Raw genomic sequence first — 9,529 nt, forward strand, 5'->3', positions numbered from 1 at the left:
CTCCCCACCATTCATAGGTTTCTGGTACTGGTAATAATTGATAAACTCAATAAGATTTCTGACTCTGACTCCTTTGCCTCCTTCTGATGTACACAGCTTAGTAAGGCAGCTTGGTCACTGGATGCAGTTGTCCCTCCTGGATAATGACCATGAGGAGGGGAGAAAGTTGCTGTGACATGCTAAAAACATATATTGGGTCTTCAAATACGAGGGAGAGGAGCATCTATTGTTATTCATAATTAGCCCCTACCAACCAGACCTAAATTTATGCTAATGAGGTCATCTTAGAGGAAGGGGCCGGTTGCCAGAGGAACCGTCACCGTATGGTTATAGGTTGGAACCCTCAGCCCTGTCCCTGATCTGTAGGGATGAGAGAGGAGGTGGAGACAGACTTACTCACCAATGACCAAGGAGTTAAAGCTCTGTAATGAAGCCTCCTAAGAACTGCAACTAAAGAAGTTTGGGATGCTTCCAGGTTGGTGAACACAGCAAGGTGCCGGAAAGGTGACCTGCCCGGGGAAGGCACAAAAGCTCTGCACCCTTCCCCACATACCTTGCCCTATACAACTCTTCCCTTTAGCTCTTCCTGAGTGGTATCCTGTATAAGAAACCAATAATTTTAAGGACAACACTTTCTTGAGTTCTCTGAGCCATTCTAGCACATTATCGAATGCAAGGAGAGGGTTGCAAAACCCCTGATTTATAGCCAGTCAGTGGAAGGACGGACGACAATCTGGGACTTGCAGTTGGCATCTGAAGTGAGAGGTATCATGAGAGACTGTGCCCTTAACCTGTGGTGTCTGTGGTAACTTTGGGTTGTTAGTATGAGAATTGTTTAATTTGAGAAAAAGAATTCCACACATTTGGTGTCAGAAGTGAAGGGTTGGATTGTGTACATGTAGAGAGAAACAGGCCTTATTTTTAGTTATGTAGGTATATTTTGAAGATTTGGGATTCTACCCTGACCATTTCTGGGCATGGTGATTCCATCTCCTAACATTGTCAGGCTCAGGGACCACCGGTTGGATTACTCTGTGGGTGGCAGCCATCCAAAAGTGGGCATCGGACTTCAGGCCATTCTGGTTCCTCCACTCAAGTTATCATGCACTCTCATAGTTTTAGGTCATAAGGACAATGAATAGTTGAGTACACTGCCTGTGTGTGGGATATGATGACTTTCTTGAAGTTTTATTTAAATGCCATTGTCCCTTCTGCATCTGACCCTTCCAAAAGAATATTCTGGATGTAAGTTGGAAATAGTAGGAAAAATGGTGAAGCTACAGCTACTGGAATAATTGGAATTTTCTAGTGGTGGAGCAAGAGCAATATTGTTGGCTCCTGGGGAGGGAATGTCCAATCACACCACTGTCTGGCCCTACAAGGTGTCCAGGACAGCCTCCATTCACTGGCCAAGACCGTTGTGGATTTAGCCTCGACTCTGTCCTCGTGGGCTGAGGTGAAGTCTATGCCATCACTAATACATCCTAGAGTACCTAGATGAAAACGTCAATGAAATGGAAAGGTCATTACTAAAACATAAAGGGAAAGCCACTTGGTTTTTTCAGATAGACTCTGGTGATTTATGGGATTTGTTTAGCTGATTGGTTGCAGGCCCCTGAGGGGGCACGGTTGGGATCAATACTATCAAGTGACCTCCCCCTGCTGCTTAGAGTCCCTTTGATAATTAAATATTGTCTCATTCAAATTGATGGATTTTGTCTCAGCTTTTGCTGGTCAGAATAATAGAAGTGGCTTAGGGATTGGTGTGCTTGTAGAAAAAAACAGTCAATAGTGAAAGTGGCATAGAAACGAGGGGTGATATTGCTGTGGAGACATTTTAAGAAGGTCTCGTGTTTCTGAATGACATGCAGAGTGAGCGCCGACAGCCCTTTGCTCTGGACTACCTTTCCAAGGTGTTTACATAGTAAATAGCTTCAAAAGAAAGAGATAATGTCTCCCTATGCATTCTGCCTGTTATAAGTGATTCAGATTTCTAATTTCCTGGGTTTTCTTCTGCGGTGCAGCCCACTGCACGTGCAGGTGTTATCTGGTCATCTTTGCACTGACCTGTGGCATTGAGGCTCGTGGAACTAGTGCAGAAAATCTCACTCTGGCTACAACCATTACTGTGAGTGATAAGCTGTTTTTTGCCTTTGACCCAGGAGTCTCCTACCAATATCTTGGTTTTCTACTGATATCTATGTCATCTTGGCTGGTTAACTTGCTATCTTGTAAATACCTTAAAGTCTCATACCCTTCACAGTTCTTGACACAGGATTGTACAACGCAGTGTGAAATTAAACCACATATTTAGAGCTAATATTTTAAGTCTACACACACACATGACTAATGTCCAAATTATATAAGTAACTACAAATTAATAAATAAATGACAAACTACTGAAAGAAAAATACACCGGATATAAAGAGTTAAATCAACAGTAGTATAAATCAGATTGTAAAAGAAAACTTTCTAAAGGTGCTAAGAATTACATGTTATTAGGGTAAATGCAAGTTAAAACCACAATGAGATTCCATTTACATCTATAAGATTGGTCAAAACCTAAGAAGTTTTATGAGAATTTAAGGGAAATGGGATCCATTACATATTGCATGTGGGAGTGTAAATTTATAGAAATGCTTTAAAGAGTGTTTTGAAGCCTAACGAGGCCTGGTTTAGCAGTATCAAATTTTCTTTTTCTCTCCTTCTTCCCTTGCTTCTTACCTTCCTCCCACTAACTCTTCCTCCCTCCGTCCCTGTCAGAGATGATATATGTTATGTCAAAGAGAAATAATTGTTCAGGTTGTAACAAACATACATAGGGGTTTATATGATTCTATAAAATTTTGATTGGTTCTATAGAAATTCTTTTTGAAATAAATAATTTATTTTGCAGTTAAGTTCCCAGTTTCACCAAAAGGAGTATATTTAACCCATTATATATTTGAAAGATAAGGTAGTTGTATCATTTCAAATTATTTAATTCATGCTCATAAAATTGATCCATGTTAAACTGTATAATAAGATTCAGCTTTTGAGGCTAAAACTACATCTACCCTGTGACTTCTAAACTGAAGTGAAGATAGAGCAAAAGACACAATTCCTTTCCCGGTGCTACATGACGATTCTTCTGCTAAAGTAGATAAGTAAATTGTATAGCTTGCACTTTCTAGGTGTGTTGATATTTCAAGATCAGTATTTTCAACCATGGAGCTGAGAGGTGATGGGGTTGAGGACAAGATGCATCTGAAGAGTGAAACTGAACTCTACATACTTCACAGCTCTTTACTCAGCACCAACTCTCGTCGTCTACTGGAGCTGCCATAACAATGCCACAGACTGGGTGGTTTAAAGGACAGAAATTTATTTCTCACAGTCTGGAGTCTAGAAGTCCAAGATGAAGGTACCAGCAAGGCTGGTTTCTAGTGAGGCCTCTCTTCCTGGCATACGGTTGGCTGCCTTCTTGTGTCCTTACCTGGCCTTTCCTCTGTTCATGTACCCCTGGTACCTCTCACTTCCTCTTCTTATAAGGACACCTGTATTATTGGATTAGGGCCCCACCCTTATGACTTAATTAACCTGACGCATCTCTTTAAGCACCGTATTTCCAAACAGTCACATTGGAGGTTAGGGCATCTACATATAAGTTTTGAGGGGACACAGTTCAGCCACTAGGTAACAAAGGTTATGTGCCTGCACCTCTTCTAAGTGCTGGGGTGACATAAGTGAACAAAACAAGGATTTCTCCCCTTCTGGGGGTTCTGTTTTAGAGAGAGGTGGCAAACTAAATAGTAATCGTAATATGTAACTATGTGATATGTTAGAAGGTAGTAAGAGTTATGGAGAAAAGCACAAGAGCAGGTGAGAGATGTGACACACTAACACAGGCTTTGGGGCAGGTGATGTTTTAAATAGAGCAGTCAGCTCAGGTCCTCTTGAGTAGCTGACACTGAGTAAAGCCTTGAAGGATGTGAGGGAATTAGCAGTACAGACATTTGCCCTTGTTAAATCTGGCGTTTATTCATTTGAGAACAACAAGCATTACAGAGAAGCTTCAGAAGACTTGATTAAGAGTCAGATAACCTTGGTTCACATTGCGTACATGTCAGCCTCTACACTAATTATATAACCAACACCATGGGGTGAGTGAATTCCAGAGGCCAGGTGTTTCAGAGTGGATCACCCCGTTTTAAATGAAAACTTGGAAAACAAATTGCTTCAATGCTGAATTTGAACTCCTTCAGGAATCATTGATCGCCATACTTATCAGGTATGGACGGTCCCTCTCCCTAGCCTCAGAGGCATTTCATTGTTCCCTTGCTTCCATTGCACGGTCAACAGAATAGACTTTCTTTGGTGTGGAAGATCTGGGGTGACCTCATTGATTATATTGATGGGCACGTCAATCAAAGGCATTCCAGAGGGCTTCTCATTTGAGTCTAGGGATTAGTTTCTGCTTTGGATGAGGCAAAGTTGTTGATGGAATTCAGCAACTTCTCACTAATGTTAAATATCAAGTAATAAGTATGGAGCAGGCCTAGAATTGCACTTTACTCAGCAGCTAAGAAAACAATTCTGTCAAGTCTTGATTATCCGTGTTAACAAAAATTAAAAATATCACAGACAGGGAAAGTAGCAGAAGGGACACCTGGTGAAACAGAAGTAATTCTGAAAGTGAGCAGCAGGGGAGGGCAGATACCCCTGCCTGAGGGTCAGGCAGACTCACCTGGGAGCCACTGGAGCAGGAAATGAGAGAAAAGGGAAATTTAAACAATTTATGAAAACTCACTTTATAAAGTGGATAATAAAAAAGATGTCCCCCTTTTTTTAAGAAAAAAGTAAATGGAGAATATAATTCCTGAGATTCCCTTATTCTATAAGTAAAGTGCTCTTCTGTGTCAGACCCTGGGCTGAGCTCTGGAGGGATAGCAGCAAATAACCCAGTCCCTGATTTTCTAGATGACAGTCCAGTCAGCAAGAGATAATAGAAAACCAACACAGCCCAGTGGGACAGCATCATGCATAAGAAGCTCCAGGAGCCCAGCAGGAAGCAGCTAGCCCAGAGCAGAAGGTGTGACATGTGGGAAAGGTTACCAGGAGCAGCCCAGAACTGACTGCTCGTAGGAGAAGTTGCTGTTAGCTGTGCCTTCACATTGTTGTTCAACAAACATTAGTTAGGCGATCTCGGTTTACGAGACAGACATTTGTGCTAAACTCCAGGGATGAACAAGATGCATTCTAGCTTTCTAGGATTTAGGGTCTGGTACAGGGAAACTGATGTAGAAAGCTCACTAATGTGTCATCAGGTACCACGTGGCAGTTATGTAAGGGATGCGGTAGCAGCACAAGTCGGTTCCACTCTGCTCAGGGAGTAGTGGCATGGGAAAAAGGATCGAGTTCTCGGAAGCTGAGTGGGTGTGCGGCACATGGAGTGGAGAATCGGGCTGTTGATGGTAGATGAAACACTATGTCTAAAGTGAGGGAGCGGGAATGGGTTCATTTGTAGGACTCGAAGTCGTTCTCTTTGGCTGCAGTTGAGAGTGTGTGAAGAGGGAGGTGAGCAGAAACAGGGCAAGCAAGGCTTGTATGCCCCTGGCAGGCATTTGCGAATATTCCACAGACATGGATATTTGCGAGCAAGAAGTAGGATAAACATGCAGGGATTAAAGTGGGAAAGTGGACATTTAGTTTGGAGTCATTTGGGCTACAGCATGGCCAGAACAGGGTGAGAAGTGACTGGGAGTAGCAGAGTTTCCTTGTCAGTCTGGGCCCTGAACGATGAAGGCCTGAGTCCAGACTGTGCAAGGGAGGGAAAAATAAATTTGAGAGGAAAAATAATTTGCAAGACTTGATGACTGACTATATGACAACACGTTTCAGAAGAAAGGCGCCCGCATGACACCTTCTTCTCCAGTTGGTGCAGTTTAGTGTAGGAGCCACGCTTTCGCACATGGTGTGGAACACCTGGCAAAGTCAGAGTTTAGCAAACACTGAGATCTTATGTATATAGTGGAAGGTGCTTCACCAGAGTATAAATTGTTTAATGGATTTTACATTCCTTGAGTGTAAGTAGCGCACTCTTAATTCTTAATTGTTTTAATCTGTTTTAATATAATGTAAAAATTGATAAAATAATGTTTTAACCTAGATTAACCTAATGTATAGAAAGCAAAGATGTTTATAAGCCTTTTGGTTAAAAAAAGGTACTGAAAAATGATCTCTCTTATAGCAGTATGCATATTAAAACAATATTAGATTACTGATGCTATAACTTTTATAGTTTTTATATTCTCTTTCAAAAGAAAACTAGCACTGATGTTATAGGAACATAAGCGAACAGTTTCACCTTGATAAAAAAAAAAAGCATAACTAGTTTCTTTTTATAGCCTAATTCAACTAATTTTACTAGTAGTTGGGGCTTTTGGATGATTAATTAATTCAAAAACAGAAAGCTATGCTTTTTTTTATATATTATAATTGTTCAAAGATTGAGGCTTAGAAATGGAGTAAGTTTATATGGACTAACTGAACGGAGAAGAGTTCCATGATAGCGTTTCATTGACAATGCTCAGTGGACAAAGTAATTGCTATCTCAGGCCCTTTTGGCTTGAAAAGTTTTTGTTCTGAATCTGTGGTTTAAATGCATAATAAAAGAAAGGAATTTTTAATGATACTTGCTTGAAATTAGAAGGCAGTTACTTTAAAACATTAAGGACAATTTTGTTGCCTTAAACTTTTTAACTGCCATTCGTTTTTAATGGTCTCTGTAACTGCATGCTGTGAAAAGAAGAGCTGGCAGAGAATTCGCTTTGGTTGAGAGCTGCGTGAGGACCGGTGGAGAGTTACAGGACAAGGTCTTACTTTTTGACCCAGTGATCACTAGTTCTTTCTGCGCCTTCCCTAAAGCTTGTTACAGGGGGTATTTCTGGTGTAGCGTTTTCAGCCTAATTGGACCAACCAGCAGTGTAAGGCTAGCAGATCTTTTATTTTATGAGGCCAAGTGATTTTTGAGAAAGGATTGGTGGAGTCACTGTGAGCCTGAACATACTTCACACGTAGATACCTTTGATGATATATCTTTCTTATATTCCTTGAAGCATGTTACTGACATAGGAACCTACCGTGATGTCTGAAATCTTTGTAATCTGTGAGACTAAAAAGAATAACAGGACTTATTCTCTGAGAGTGTTGTCATTTCTCAGGAATTTGCCCTGGAAATACAGAGGTCAAGGCAGAGAGACCTTACCCGGCCGTACATGCTCTGGTATGCCTCCGCAATCACCAGCCTTTGTGCATTACAGCGTTGAGTTAGAATGTTGATCAGCATGTCTTTGTCACAGCCTGGAAAAGAATAATAATTGAAGATCATTAAAGTTACTGCTCTGCAGTTAGGAAGAATCCATTAGCTAAAGTTCACAATCAGTGTGCAAGCTTTGTCCCTGACAGAGCTTTAAAGCAGTGAACACTTCAACAAGACGGAACATCACAGAGTAACGCTTGATGAAGCCTGCATTCTTCCTATCTCTAATTTTGGTGCTATCGCTACAGATTTTCTTTTTAAAAGATCCAATAAAAAAATGCAGGAGAGTAAAAAGTAATCTTTCTTCGATCATCTCTCCCACCAGAAAAGGCTTCCCTGAACTTCAAGCTGATTAGTGTTTAAATGGGCACAATATCTTTTTCATTTTGTGGTTGGAGATATGATTTACAGTGAACATGCCTAAAGACAAAAGTAACTGCTGTAGTTCAGAACTTCCGAAAGAAGAAAGAGAAGGAAACTATGAAAGTACAGGGATGTGCATCCTGCTGAGGGATGCTGTGAACCTCCCTTCATTTGTGTAGAACATGATCTCTCTCTATCTCTCTCATAACAGAGTCTGTTTCTGTGCTGTGAGGCTTCTACTCCCTCATATACCAACTCACTGAACTGATGTAACATCTGAATGCACAACTAATTTAGATGAATTTAGCTGAAATTATAGTCACAGAGTGTTCACGAAGGCCTTAACATTTCCCTCAGCTTAACTAAAATTTAGACATTTCCTTGATTTTCATTTTCTGAGAGCATTTACTTTGGAAAAATGTGTAATTGTAAATTTTTCTTGACTCATTTGAGGCATAAATCTTCTCTCTCAACCACTTGCCAGTTTTACAGCTGAAATGTCTTTCTCAAGGACTTGGAGCCATCCTTTAAAATATAATCATCAAGTAAGGTAGAGTCCTTTTCTCCCAGTCTTTGTTGGAGGGAGAAACCTAACTTCCATAAGTGCCAGTTAGCAGATACAGATGGTTAATCACAGTGATCGTGCCCCCGAATGCCAGTGTCCTCCAATACTTTTCCACCAGCACACCCCAATGCTTAAAAACTCTCCCACCTTTTGTTTCAGAGGAATAGAGTTCAGTCTCTCTCCTCTATTGCAAAAATCTTGATCCTTATTTGCAATAATACTGAATAAATTCTTCCTTGCTTGTTTAATATTTTGTGGTGCAAATTTTCTTTGACAAAAGGAAATATTTAATGGAAATGAATTGAAAATGAAGCTGACCTTTTTTGCAGGGAGAGGTGGTGGTGGAATGAAAGCCTTAGGGCCATAGAAAAGCCTGGATGGAATCAGGTCCTCATTCCAGTGATTGAGGGCAAGTGGCTAGGATTTACATAGATGACTGTGCTAATGAAGAAACAAAAAGAAGAGCAAGGTGTTTTATGTAGGTGAGATGGTGTGAAGCTGTAAAAGGGAGAGAGGGAGAAATAGAATCAGCTCCAAAGACTGAACTTTATGGTTTGTGAGAAAAAGGCAGCCTCCAGTAATAGGCGTAGAGTAACACGGTACCATGGGGCTAGTCTAGCCTGGTTAAGGCCTTGGACTCAAAGGACATTAAGGAGTTCCAGGGAGTCGGTTAGCTGTGTAATGGGCATTCCAAAACTAACATATTTTAATAATACATAGACGAGTTTTCAATTCTATCCATCGTTATTTTTACTATCATCCCATTTGTGTAATTGTTAGTCTTCGTTTTTTTGTTGTTGTTGTCATTCTATTGAGATTATCCTCAACCCACCTCTCTGAATCACTGTTTTTCAAAGTGTTCATAGCAATTCTTGCTCATTTATCCTTCCAGAGATATTTCAGAAAAATTTTATATGAATCTCAAAATTAAAAAAATTTAAATTGTAATAACTATAATCTTAGGAATCAATTTAGGAGAGTTGTCTTTCTGTCACTAACATGATATATTTGCTGAATTAGTCATGGTTTCTTTCTCTAAAAGATAAAGATGTATAGAATTTTTGCAAATGACAGGAAACTTTATTTTGTTACTTATAGTTGCCTTCTGTTCATTTTTAAATTTTGTTTCTTAACACATAATTGCTTAAATAACTGATATTGAATTTTACATTTACCATATATTCAGAAAAATGATTGAACTTCATAATTTTAAATAACTTTTTAGTTGATTAGCTTAGATATTTAGATATATAATTATATTCTCTGTAAATAATAAATATTTTTATTTCTTCTTTAGAATC

The 9,529-nt window shown here is 39.8% G+C and overlaps 1 pseudogene; it reads right to left on the reverse strand.

Annotated features, from left to right (window-relative positions):
• Positions 1-9,529, reverse strand: part of LOC102892188 — a 44,656-nt pseudogene that overhangs the window by 26,436 nt on the left and 8,691 nt on the right.

The sequence above is a fragment of the Pteropus alecto genome, unplaced genomic scaffold, assembly GCF_000325575.1.
Source record: "Pteropus alecto unplaced genomic scaffold, ASM32557v1 scaffold696, whole genome shotgun sequence".
NCBI classification, from domain to species: domain Eukaryota; kingdom Metazoa; phylum Chordata; class Mammalia; order Chiroptera; family Pteropodidae; genus Pteropus; species Pteropus alecto.